A 13,350-nucleotide genomic window follows, 5' to 3' on the forward strand; every position below is an offset into this window, starting at 1 on the left:
TACAATTGCATCAAAAAGAACAAAATAACTAGGAATAAATTTAACCAAGGAAGTGACTCTGAAAACTCTAACATTGATGAGAAGACATTGAAGAAGACGCAAATAAATGGAAAGATATTCTGTGCTCATGGACTGGAATTTAATATTGTTAAAATGTCCATACTGTCCAAGGCCATCTATAGATTCAATGCAATCCCTACCAAGGTTCCAATGGAATTTTTACAGAAATAAAAAAAAATCCTAAAATCTGTATCAAGCCACGAAACACCCTGAAAAGCCAAGGCAGGACTGAGACAGAAGAACAAAGCTGAAGGCATCATGCTTCCTTCTTTCAAACTATGCAACAACGCCGTAGTAATCAAAACAGCGTGGTCCTGGCATAAAAACAGACACATGGGCCAGAGGAACAGAACAGACATCCCAGAAGTAAACCCACACACATATGACCAATGAGCTTATGACGAAGGAGCCAAGAATATCCAATGCGGAGAGGACAGTCTCTGGAGTTGTTGTTGAGAAATCTGGACAACCTCATGCGGGAGAAGGAAACTGCTCCCCGATCTTATGCCATCTACAAGAGTCAACTCAAAATGGGTTAAAAGACCTGAAAACACAAAACTCCTAGAAAAAAACACAGATAGCAAACTCCCTGACATTGGTCTTGGTGATGATTTTTTTGGATTTGACACCAAAAACAAAGGCAAAAATAAACTCCTGGGCCTCCACCGAACTAAAAAGCTTCCACACAGCAGAGGAAACCATCAACAAAATGAAAAGGCTGCAGAATGGGAAAAAGTATTTGCAAATGTGCGATAAGGGGGTAATAGCCTAATTATATAAAGAGCTCATATAACTTATTAGCAAAAAACATAATCCAATGAAAAGTGGACAGAGACGGGGCCTCAGATTCCGGAGGAAGTGGAACTCGGCTGCGTTCCCCATACTGCCGGCACTCTGTCGCTCTGGGACCCAAGGAGGGTGGTGGGTTCAGTTATCCAGGTCCTGGCTTGATCGCCTCATGCTGCCTGGAGTTGGCAGGAAGACAACGCGCCCCCGGGCACCCTGATGGCAGAGCTTGTGTGGGGGTCCTGGAGGCAGAGTCTGGAGAGGCTGGGAACGAGAGCAGAGGCCGGTGGGCCCCAGGCTTCCCTTCCCAGAGGTGTCTGTGCTGCCGACGTGGGACAGTGTGTCACTCAGGCTCCCTGACACCGTCCTTTCTCCACCAGAGAGTGCTAGGAAGTGGTGTCCTAAGATTTGCCCCCATGTCTGCCTTTTCTTTGGGGAGGGGTATGCCCCGGTTCACCTGTGGGGGGCCAGCTACCCCTGCGGCCTGTCACACAGCAGTAGGTGCCCGACACAGCCCCCCAGCCCGTCTCCTGCTGCTGTGTGGGGTCCCCGCATGCGCTCCCCCCGAAAGATGGGGGGATCCTGGTGAAGCGTCAGGTGCGTCCCTGCCATGGTCCCTCACTCAGGAAAAAACCGTGGTCCGCCTGCCCTTTGCAATGGCCCCTGGTTACCTCTCTGAGCTGGGGAGAACAGCAGCCTCACCCCACCCGGCCCACTCTCACCCTTGCCCAGGTGGCCTCCGCCCTGGACACCTACCTGTAAGGCAGAGCTTTCCCTGCAAGTCCCATGCGGTTCCCCCTCCCCCGATGATGCGGTTCCCCCTCCCCCGCATCCTGCTCCCCCCTCCCCCTCCCCCCTGCTCAAACTTCTCTCCTCTCTGTCCCCTGCTTGGTCCTGGTGCATTAACCAGCTGAGCTGTGCTGGTTGTGGGTCGCCACCTGCCCCCTTGTCCATGTTCTCTGCAGCCACTTGGAGACAAGGCAGTCACTGCCCCGGACTTGCTGAGGGCACCTGAGGTCACCGTGCCCGGAGCCCTGCCAGACACTACAGGGGTTGGTGTGAGTGGGGGCTCTGTGTGGGTGGGCGGGCTCTGCCGCAGCACCTTGCGGTGCTGATCCGAGTATAGCCTGGGAGTCCAGCCCCCCCCCCCCCAGGGAGGGCAGGACGGCCACTCCCTCCCAGTCCCTCCCCACGGCCCGCCCCTGCAGCTGGCGGGGCTGAGGGTGGGGTGACCCATTAGGGGTTGTTCTCCTTCTGGCCTCCGGGGGGCAGCAGGCCCCTGGGTTTGTGTGTCCAGCAGCTCCAGGGGACTGGGGAGGCGGAAGCATGGGGTCTGAGTACGTCCTTGGCTGCTCTTGGGGACATCTCAGGCCCTGGACTCTGGAGTGACTGGGACGCAGCCCGGAGGGCCCCGCCTGCAGCCCCTCGGTCCCCCCACCTGCCCCCTACGGCTCTGTGTCCAGGTGAGGCCCAGTGTGTGTGTGTTGGGGAGGACTGCACGCCGACCGCAGTTCTGGGCCTGGGAAGGGGGAGCACCGAGGGGGCAGGGCTGTGGGGAGGGGGCAGGGGCGTCTCTGCTGTGCCCGGGGGTGCCCAGGCTAGTGCCCGTGGGCGGCGGGGTCTGGCCGCAGGGGGGATCTAGGCCCAGGAAACTGAGGATGGGCCCAGACGTAGAAGGAGTGGGCCTCAGAGGACAGCGGTGAGGGCCCAGGAACTTGGGGCCAGGCCAGGGCAGCCCACGCTGGACCCCCAGCTCTGCCTCACCTGTAAGACGGCAAACCAGGGCCAGCCACGGCACCGGGCTCCCGCGTGTGAGTGTGGGGAGGCGCCAGTGTGCGCCGCGCGCCTCCATGCACTTTGGTGGGTCACCTCACTGGGATGGGCCCAGGGCCCTGCCCAACCCTCCAGGAAGGCCTCACCCTTTCCCGTCTGCAAAATGGGGTAGTGAGGCTGAGGATGGCCTGGAGAGAGGGTGGCAGGTCAGCCTCTTACGTGGGGGCCCCTCTCCTTGGCCCCTCAGCCCTACCCACACCTGTGGGGACCCCAGTCCGAGCCCTGCCTCCGTGGCAGGCTGTGTGGATGCAGAGACCCCACGCTGGGTCGGTACAGCAGGTGGGCCCCATCCTGGCATCGCAGTGCCCACCGCAGACAGCAGGACACAAGGCTGGCTCAGGGGCCATTCGGATCTCTGCCGCCAGAGCCGCGCGGGACGACGGGCCACCCCCAGGCCGAGAGCTCTCTGACACCCGCTGCTCTGTGTGGACGCCTGCGGGCGGCTCCTCGGGCGTTGGCCGGCGGCGAGGGACGCCCGTCTGGCCCTGCCCTGTGGGGTCGGGGCACGTGCGCCTTTGCCATCCTCGAAGAGCGGGCTCTGCTCCCGGATCAAACAGGGATGGGCCCGAGAAGAGCTGCCGCCATCCTCGGAGCCGTCCCCGCGGCCGCCGGGACCCCCCCACCCCCACCCCACGGCCGCGCCTCCGCTGGCCCCTGTCCCCCGGTTCCTTCTTTCCCCGAATCCCTTTGGATTGCGTGTTACGACGACCCCACTTCTACCTTCACCCGTGGCCCGTCGGCCGTGGCTGCGAGCTTCGCATTCAGGCGGCGGCTCTGTCCGCGTGCAGGCGTGTCCTCCACCTCGGCGCACGCTTTGCACACCCGCGACCCTGTGCTCGCACCCCGCCGGCGTGTCGCTGCTGCCCGGCCCGCGGGGTGTGTGCGCGAACGGAGGGTCCACGGTGCCTCATTAACGAGTCGGCTTGAAACCCTCGATTTTCTTCTGAAAATGAGCAGAGTTTTAACGTGACCCGCGTGTCTTCCGTGTCCTCCGGTGGGGACCCGTCTGCTGTCGGTTCCCTGGTGCCTGAAGGACTTTGATTTCTTCTTTCCCCGAGAGCTTGCTGGTGATAAATTGACTTTTTCTTGTTTGTTTAACAAAGTTCTATCTGTGAAGGTATTTCCGTGCGGTGTGGGGTTTTAGCCGGGCAGATCTTTCCCTCTGGACGCTTTCAACACGCCGCCTTGCTGTGTTTGGCCTGGAGCGCTCGGAGAGGCCGCTGGGCTCCGACCGGCCCCGCGGCGGGGGCTCGTCTGTGTCCTGGGCTGCGGGAGGCCTTCCCCCCGGTTCTCCGTCGGACTCAACCGGGCCGCGGTTTCTTTGTGTTTATTCTGCTGGGGCGCGGTGTGGTCTTCCTTCTCCGGATTTTCGACAGATTTGGAAAACGATCGTTATTTCTTAGGACCCGATTTTTCTGTCCCTCGGCCACCTTCGTGCCGGCCCTCGTGTCACAGCGTTTCTCTTCAGAGCATGGCCCCGCACAGCCCGGCGGCCGCGTCTGCAGACTCACCCCCCGCCCCGCCCCGGCACCCCCCCTCCCGCTGCCGCGTGGCCCTCATTGTCCCTTATGCCTCTCTCTTCGGGGGCTGCGGTTCTCAGGTCTGGAAGGAAAAGACCCTTTGGGTCTTCAGGCCTCGTTCCTCCTGTTCCCAACCTTCTGACGCGGGGAGGGTCCCCCTGGGTCCCAGCCACCCGCCCAGTGCCCCTGGCTGGCTCCTGTTTCTCCTGCTGGGGTCGGGTGTCCCTCGGACGCCGGCCTGTGGGCGCTGGACGGCGTGTGAGGAGCCTGCTGTGCGGCTCCATCAGTGGGCCGAGGTCCCCCTCTCCAGGCTTCCTTTTGTGTTGCCCGAGCGCCCTGGAGCACTCTGCGGGGCTCAGCTACCCCCAAAGAGTCCCTCTGGGGTCACGCCCGATGCCCCTCCCTAGGGATGCAGAAGGCCCCGCGCCAGGTGGGCCCCACCACCATCCCAGTCTGGGGCAGCTTCATGCTGCGTGAGCAGACCCACATCTGTCCCGAGCTGAGCTCGGGGCCCCTCTGCCGCTCTCTGGGGCTCCCTCCGGACAGCTCTCGGGTCCTTGGCCCTGGGGCTTCCCACTGCCTCCTCCTCCCGGATCCCGGCTTCTGTCTCCTCTGCTCAGAGAGGCCTGCGGGCCCGTGACCCTTCCTGAGCTCAGTGTGGACTGTCCCCAGCCGCTGAGCTGGGAGCCAAGGGCCCCGAGACTGACTTCTCTCCCTTGAAGACCACAGTCCTGCTGGGCCCGAGGTCTGGTGCGAGAGAGCGGCTCCGGGGCTGCTCATCCACGGTGGAAGAGCAGGTCTCCCTGCCGCCCTCCCCCGCCCCCGCGCCGGCCAGAGCCTGGCTGGACCTTTGCGGGGTCTCCTTGCACAGGCCCACGACCTGGGAGCCGGAGGCTTTGGAGTCGGGGATATTTAAAAAGCAAGGGAGGCAGGAGTTCCGCGGACCCTGCGCTCTTGGCCAGGCACCAGGCGAGCTCATTCCCTTCCTCTCCCGGCTCAGTGCGCCCAGCGGCATGTGGCCCTCGGGGCACAGCTGGGCTGGGGCTGCCATCCGTCCGGGTGCAGACAGGAGAACGTGCAGCCCCAGGCTGGGGACCTGGGGCCCGGCATCCAGAGTCCTAGGCTATTGGGGCTGCATTCTTGCCTGGGGGACCCGATGTCCCCTGGTTCTATCCACCCGCCCCCCCCCCCATTCCTGTGTCCAAAGTCTCCGTCCAGAAGCACTGGCCGTAGCTTCCTGTCAGAACATCCAGAGGGGAGGGACCCCCTTTGGACACGACATCTGTGGGGGCACGGGGACCTGGCCATGGGGGCCGCCTGGACGCTCTGAGGACCTTGGAACAGCCACTCTCACCTCAGCTCCCCTGCGCACGTCACGGACGGCCCACGGCGCTGCCTCTGACCTTGTCCCTTCCTGGCCATGGCATCCCGGGGGGCCTGTGTGTCCAAGAGGCGTGATCGCCCGGAGCAGGCAGGGACCCTCCAGTCGCAGCGAGAGCAGCGCACACTGCCCGTTACTGATTCTCACTCCTGTGGCATCCACGACATTGCCCGGCTGATTCTGCACTTGGTTGAGATTAAATATTAATACACAGAAAATTAAAAGAAGAGATTGTCCAGGCCCCTGCACAATGCTCATGTAACAGTTCAAAAGCAAATGAAGGAGAAGTTAGAGCAAGTGCTGGCGGGCGTCTCGGGGGTCAGGACAGGAAGCGTCCCTGGTGCGGGGGTGTGCAGGCCGCATGGCCCGGCCCACATGTTCCTCAGGGGGATGTTTGCTGTTTATCCGGTGAGACTGATTGGTGGGGGAGGGAGTCTCAGCAGCAGAGAGCGAGCAGGCTGGGGGCCGGGGGCCCAGAGGTCGGCGGGCAGGGCGGTGTCTCCGTGGTGGTCCCAGCTGCCCGGGACCACCTGTCTGACAGTGCACACCTGTCTGGCTTCTCTTTGAGCTTGGACCTTCCTGGGAGCTGGGACCTGGCCCCTTGCAACTGGAGGAAACCTGACTAATTCAAACTGCTTTAAGAAGAAAAGGGACCTCTGAGTTTGCAGTTACGTGAGCCCAGGATGGCTTCAGGCACTGCGGGATCTAGATGTCCAGACGATAGCCTGAGGGCTCACTGCGCCCCCACCTCCACCTTTCAGCTTTGCCGTGCTCCGTGCTGACTTTGCTGTCGGGCAGGCAAGCCCGGGAGCGGCAGGAGCTTCGGACATCTCCCCGGCTTCGCTCCCCCAGCGGAAGCAGACGCTCCGTTCCCTTCCAGCACCTGCTTCTCTTGGTCTGGTAATTCTGTCCTGAGTGTCATTCCCGACTCTTGGTCCTTGTGGTTCGGTTGGCTGACCCCCCACCCCAACTTGATAGCTGGACACTCACCTCCCGCACACGAGGCCCAGCTGCCAGTCCAGTGAGCTGCAGCTCCTGGGCCTGTGCTGAGGCCCCCCGTGAGGGCTGGTCCCTAGAACTCCCCAACCTAGGTTGATCTCCATCTGTGGTTCCCCCTCCTCTCCATGAAGGCCCCTCCACCCAGTCTAGAAGGTGGCAGGTCCTGGCCCAGGGCTGGGCTGGGGGAGATTGGAGCATCACTTTGCTGGGCTAGTCCCAGGAAGGCTTCCTGGAGGAGGTGGCAATGGGCGGCACCCTATTTGAGCAGAGGGCTGCTGTCTTGCGGGGACTGGCCCACAGTGATACTGGGGACCACCAGCCTCCCTTCCCCGTGCTCCTCGTCCCTCCCCCTTCCCTGGGTCCATCCTAGGGAAAGGGACAGTGCCAACCAGACAAGCGTTTTTGCTGTCAACACACGTCCTGCTTGCTCCGCGGGTGCGGGCTGTGCTGGGTGCGAAGCTTCCCGCTGAGAGCAGCAGCGACTGTCCCTGTCCAGGGAGCCCAGCAGCAGTCGAGGCCAGTGACTGGACCAGCCTGGTGCAGCCCCTGGGGGGCCTCGGGGCAGTGGGAGCGGCTCCCTGTGGTGGCGCCACCTGGTGGGCATGGACGGTTACAGCCGCCTCCACGGGAGTTTTCCAGGTCAGGCCAAGTGGGCGACTTTGGAAAAGGGTGTGTGGATGGATCCGTGTCTGTCACGATTTCCGGGCAAGGTGAGACTCCAGAACGGCGTGAAAATCAGGTGGCTCAGCACGGAGATGCCAGTGGGCTGGGAACGCTGCCAGGCCACGCACACATACACGCGCACGTCCCTGAGCCGTGCCTTGCCGTGTGGGTGCTGACCCCTGGGCCGTGGCTGGGTGCTGACCCCTGGGCCGTGGCTCTCAGGCACCCTGTCGCTGGGTCACTGGCCAGCGCTGGCCACAGTGTCACTGAGCTGCCACAGCTGGCAGGCCCCCTGTGCCCATGGCCCTCGCGGCGTGTGCGTGGCCTGGCTCTCGTGCGCCGACTGCCCCCGGGGGAGGGACTCCTGCCTGGAGTGGCCGTGACTTCTGTGGTGGCCATGTCCCTGTCACCTGGGCAGGGACCCCTGGAGCAGACAAAAGAGGGGTGTTGCCTGGAGGGCACGTGAGCTCCCTGCCGTCTGTGGACGTCACCGGGAATGTCCCCAGCTGGGCCTGGTTTCCTTTCCGAGTTCCCTCGTTGTGCAGCAGTTTCCGTGCTGGGAGAGGGGGACCCCGTGGTTCTCAGGTTGGGCTGTGGAGTGGAGGGGATGGGCCGCGTAAGGGGTGGTATTAGGCGTGCGCCTCATGCACCCCCAAGTTCTCTTTCCCACTGAGGATCAGCACATCACCAAGTGGCCTTGGAGAGATTTTTGTGTTTTTAGATGAATAAAAACGGAGTAACCAACTGAAATATTTTGGCCACGAAAGCAGTCCATGTTGGGGAGAGCGTGAGTTTCTTAGGTGCCCCCAGACCCCGTGTTTGCTACCAAACCTCACGTCCTCACCCTCTTGGGGCCTGGAGAAGCGGCCTCACCCTGATGCTGGCAGCCCTGCCCGCGCCCCGCGATCTCAGCCCCTCAGAGCAGGACCGGACACCTGCCGGCAGAGCGGAGGTGTGCAGAGAGCAGACTCCCCGGGCTCTTAGCAAAGCCCTCCCCAGTCCCCCCACCCCCTCTGACTTCCCCCTCCTGCCCCTCCAGCCTGAGCAAGCACTCCTTGCTGGGACTCTGGCCTCCCTCTGGAGCACAAGAGAAAACTTCTCTGCCTCTGTCACAGTGCACTCACAACACTGCCCTGTGACTCTGGAAGGAATGTTCCAGAGGGAACCCAGGGCCTCAGGAGTGCTGGGCAGGGCTGAGAGGGTCCTGCGAGCAGGGAGAGCCCAGCCCTGGCATTGCTTCCCAGCGGGGCGGGGGCGGAGACCCGCTGGCTGAGAGGTGTGTGCAGAGGAGCCGGCCTCCAGGGAGACGGATGGCCGCCCTGCACCCTGTCCTCAGGCAGGCTGTGGCGCTGCGGTCACTGCATCTGGCTCTTGCTGGGGCTGCTGACACCGGATGCAGGGCCGGGGGGGGAGGTGCCGGGCTGTCTCTGCCTCACCTCCAGGAAGCTCCCTCCGTTCCGGGCCTGCATCGTCACCTGGCCTCCTCCCCGGGCGCCATGTATCCCACGTCCCCTTCCTGCCAGGACGGCCACACTGGGGCAGTGAGACCCACTGGCCCAAGTCCCTCTGCAAGGACCTGCATTCCCAACGAGCTCGCATTCTGAGGGCCTGGGCTCAAGGACTTCAACAGGTGAGTTTTGGGGACACAATCCCGTGTATGAGGGGTGCCTGCCCCGCGATGGGGTGGAGACGGGTCCCCTCATTGCCAGGTACCCTGCTACCCCCACGCGCCGCGGAGCTTCTGATCTGCATTCCCGCTGCCCGTGCAGTCCCTTCGCCCCCCACTCGTCCCCCGCGGGCGCTGTCCCCGAGCTGTCCCCATCGCTCACAACTCGTAATCCCCGAGAGCTCGGTCCTTCCCCTTGCTCTGCCTGTGCTGGCCCCTTGCAGGGTGTTTTGGGGCTCTGATGGCTGAAGGCAGAAGGGGGCGGGGCCTGGCGGGCAGGGGCCAGGAAATTTGGGGTCCTCTCCTGCAGAGTAGCTGGACTTGACCTGTCCACTCCCCAGACTGGCCATCCTGGCAGCTGAGTCTTGTTGGAAGCTGGCAGGGCCAGGAGCCCACTGTGTTCCACCTCCAGGCCCCCCAGAAAGCCGGGAGAGAGGGCGGCCTTTGCCCCCACAGAGGCAGCACCAGCTCAGAGTTTGCCGGGCCCAGTACAAAATAAAATTCCGGGGCCCTTTGTTCAAACATGATGACTCAGTCCTTGACAGTGACCGCGGAGCTGTAAGCCATTCAGCCTTCCGAGCACGAGGTGACGCGGCGGGGAGTGACTGTCCAGCCCCCTGCCCAGGAGACCCGGTGGGGGGCTTCTTGCTGGACTATAAGGAAGGACCCACGGGCCTGGTCCCAAAGGGGCGTGGAGGAGCTTGTCCCAGAGGGGCCCTGTCGGACCCTCCTCAGCGCACGTGCAGGGTGACCCCGCGGCCTCGTGCCAGGCGGAGCTCGGAGGACGGAGTGAGGACTCCCGTCGGGGAGTCTGGGGTGTCTTCACCCTCCTCCTGCCTGCGTGGCTCCTCTCGTGGGCCGTGTTCCGGAAGCAGCTCATGAATTGTGCGTCGACCGTTCGGAAGTGTGCGGTGTGTCCACATCCGGTGCATTTACGGGCGGCGCTACCCCCCCGGTCCGGTTCTGGACATGCCCTCACCGCCAAAGGACAGCCGCCCCGGGCCCCCACGGATCCGCCTCTTGTCCTGGCTCGGCCTCTTTGGGCCTTTCGTGTAAGTGGAACCCCACGGCCCGACTCCACATTTTCACCCCAAATCAGACAACTGAAGTTAGGCAGGCCAAGACCGTGAATCCCGGGCCGGCCCCGCCTCTCTGGGACAGCAGCTCAGTAATACGCGGATTTCTCGGGCAGCAGCTCAGTAATACGCGGATTTCTCGGGCAGCTGCCTGCGAAGCCGGCGGACTCGCCTCTTCTGTGTTTCCCCTTTACGGCAGAGGGTCATCTCTGTGGGGGCAAAGCCACGTTCCTCTGCTTTTCCTGATCTCAGAATGGACGGCTGTGTGCGGGGGCTCACCCCCTTCCCCCTGGAGAGAGACGGACAAAGAGCAGGAGGGCCGCCTCCGGTTGCAGCCCTGGCCGCGGGGAGCGAGGGAGCTGATCCAACGCTGCTGAATAGGGTGCGGGCCTCCTGGGGGAGCGGCGCGCACACCCACTCTCCGGGGGCCCTGCCCGCCAGAAGGCCCTAATGTGGCATGAAATTAAAGCAGGAAGCTTCTCGGCAGTAGCCCCCTGTCCTGCCCTTCCCCGCTCCTTGTGATGAAGTCCTATGTGGGGAGACGTCTGGCAGTCTTCCCGCCTCCCAGCACTCTGGAAAACTCGCAGGGCCCTCGTCCGGAGCATGGGGTGTCTGGGTGGAGCTCCTCCGTCCCAGGGTCTCAGACACGTGCCAGCTGTGGGGGTGGGGACGCCTGCGGACGCAGGGGCCTGGCAGGGCTGGCCGGGCCCGAGCTGGCTCCTTCCAGCCTCATCCAGGGTCGTGGGAGTGAGGGCGGGGGCGGCCGGGGCCAGGCCCCCTCCCTGACAGAGGTGTGACGTGAGACCTTCGGCGGCGTGAAAGGCGGCAGGCAGGAGAGATGGCAAGAGCCTCCACCCCCAGTCCAGAGAACACGTGCGTCCCTAACCTGCCGTGTGCGGCTCCAAGGAAGGGGCCGTTTCAGGGAGTGGGATGCTCCTGCATTGCTTTAAAAGATTTCATTTATTTCTTTTAGAGAGAGGGAGTGCGTGTGCATGAGCGTGGGGGAGGGGAGGTGCGGTGGGGGAGGGGAGAGAGACTCTCCAAGAAGCTCCCCGTTGAACACAGAGCTTGACGTGGGGACCCTGAGATCAGACCGGAGCCGAACCCAGGAGCTGAGCACAAAACCCCCTGAGCCACCCAGGCGCCCCTCTTTCTGCTTGATTCTCAGGGTGCTGGAGAAGCGGGGTCAGGGGAAGCAGCTACCCCGCTTACAAGCACAGGGGGAGGCATGGCCGAGCCCCACGCAGAGACAGTTCGTCTCTACTCGGGGTGATCTCACTCATTTCCGGTGAGGGCTCCACATGCTTCCAACCCCCCAGGCCTCTGGTTGTGCAGACCCCAGCCCCGCATGAGCCTGCCCGCTCTGCTCCCCGGCCCCCTGCGCACCCCAGTGGCTACAGCTGGCTGGACCGCGGTCTGCAGGACGAGGTTAGCCCCCCACCCCCGCCGCCGTTCCCACCTCCACCGCACACAGCACCCCAAGGGCAATGACCCTGAGCCTCAGGCGTGGGAGCAGGGCCGGCCGGGGCTGGGGATGCGGGGTTGCACGGGCCGGCGAGTCTCCCACAGACGCTCCCCCTTGCCCAGCTCTGTGGGGGCCGAGGCTTGTGTCTCCGTTCCCTTGTTTGAGGTTATCGACTAACAATTCTCTCTTTGGTCCCACAGGGAGCTGGTCTGAGGCGGTTTGAGCACAGACACTCCATGAGGAGAGATAAATATTTCATGGTCTGGGCCAGTGAGGGAAGAAAATAAATAGCTCCGTCCTCCGTTAGGTGTGGGCCTCCCCCCAAAGAGAGTGCGGCCTGCCTTCGCGCGTCTGGTTTTCCTCATCCTTTTAGGCGAGACCACAGGCTGGGCTGGTGCAGAATCGTATGGAAAGCCAGGCACATGCCAGGGGCCTCCTGGAGGTTTGGGGGCTGCGTGGCGGATGGAGGGGCCCTGGCCCAGAGTGGGGGGTCCAGGCTGTCATCCCTGACCTGCTCGCAGGTCCTGGGGCCGGGGAAGCCCCAGCCAGGGGTGCGGCCTCCGGACAGCATTTCCTGCAGGCCCGGCTGCCCTGGAGCTGTGTGACCTCCTGTAATGCGGGACCTCAGGTTCGGGGCCCACTGGCCCGCTCCCATGTGTCGTGTGGATTCTCCTCAGCGCGGCTGAGCTCAGTCGCATAACTGCTTGCTGACGGACTCCCGTGATCCTGTCTGAGCACGTCTGGAAGGTGCAGGCATGGCTACTGCGCTCTGTCCACTCACTAAGACCATCTGGTGTCCACCACTCTGCTCCCTGTCCCCCCAAGATCGGGCCGACTCCTTCTTGGACCAGGAGCCAGCGCGCCCTGTGCCGGGAAGAGTGTGTGGGATCCTCTGCCTTTATGAAGGGGGCCGTCCTGCCGTCTCCTGCGGCAGGTGAGCTGTGTAAGGAAGGGCTGGCCCTGTGACATCCGGGGAGGCTGAGGGCAGCAGGCAGGACATGGCGGCTCCTCCCAGCCCCTCGGGTGGCTCCTGGGGCCATCTGCAAGGAGCGGGCGGGGGACACGCGGGTGTGCAGGAGGGACCCAGTGTGGTCGTGGTGGGGGCTTCAGGGCTCACGCTGTGAGCTGGGGAGGCGCCTGTGGTGTGTGGCACCATCTTCATCCAGGGAAAGGAGCCAGGGCTGCCTTTGGGGGTGAAGAAGCGAAACCCCATTACCATCGAAGACGCCAGTCGATGCGGCTCTGGAGCGTTCATTTGTCCACAGGGTGGGGCTCTTTTGATCAGCCTCTTTCCCTCTACCCTCGTGGGAAAGCCCCGAGTCATCCTTTCGGGATACGGACTTGGGAGGAGATGGGCCGGGAGAGGACTCGGCGGGCCTGGCAGGAGTTTGGGGACCCCAGTGTCTTCTTGGGGACATTGGAAATTTGTAAGTTGATCCAGGCGAGGCAGACGCTGACCCACAGCAAGGAGCTCTGTGACGGGACTCGGAAGCCGCACGTGTGTGTCAGTATGTGTACCTGCCCCCGTGTGCACGTGTGTGTGCACCCGTGCGCTCATTTATGTGCGTGTGCGTGCCTGTGTGCACCATCTCCTGGGGCAGGTGTGTGCACGTATGTACACGTGTGCACCCGTGTGCATGTCCCTGCACCCATGAGCGTGTGTGTGTGTGTGTGCACCTGTGTGCATGTACATAGACCTGTGTGCACCTGTGTGTGCATGTCCGTGTGCACATGTGTGTGCGTGTGTGCATGTGTGCGTGTGTGCATGTGTGCGAGTGTGTGTAGTGGTTCCTCACGTCCTGGGGCCTCCCCTTCCTGCGCTGCTGGCCTCTGGGTGTGAGCGTGTCCAGTCTCTAGGTCCTGACTCCTCCCCCAGTGTGAGGTGACATCTGGCCTTTGGG

The 13,350-nt window shown here is 63.0% G+C and overlaps 1 long non-coding RNA gene across 3 annotated transcripts; it reads left to right on the forward strand.

The window, feature by feature from the left end:
• Positions 1-2,148: 2,148 nt before the first annotated feature.
• Positions 2,149-13,117, forward strand: LOC309872411. 3 transcript variants are annotated; one of them, XR_014315852.1, is made up of 6 exons: positions 2,149-2,309; positions 8,766-8,872; positions 9,219-9,960; positions 10,184-10,366; positions 11,153-12,383; positions 12,715-13,117. It is a non-coding gene; the product is annotated as an uncharacterized lncRNA (long non-coding RNA). The 3 variants fall into 3 exon arrangements; XR_014315853.1 differs by having other exon boundaries at positions 9,250-9,960; XR_014315851.1 differs by having other exon boundaries at positions 8,766-9,960.
• The last annotated feature ends 233 nt before the right edge of the window (positions 13,118-13,350 follow it).

This window comes from Mustela nivalis (genome assembly GCF_964662115.1).
Source record: "Mustela nivalis genome assembly, chromosome: 8".
NCBI lineage: Eukaryota > Metazoa > Chordata > Mammalia > Carnivora > Mustelidae > Mustela > Mustela nivalis.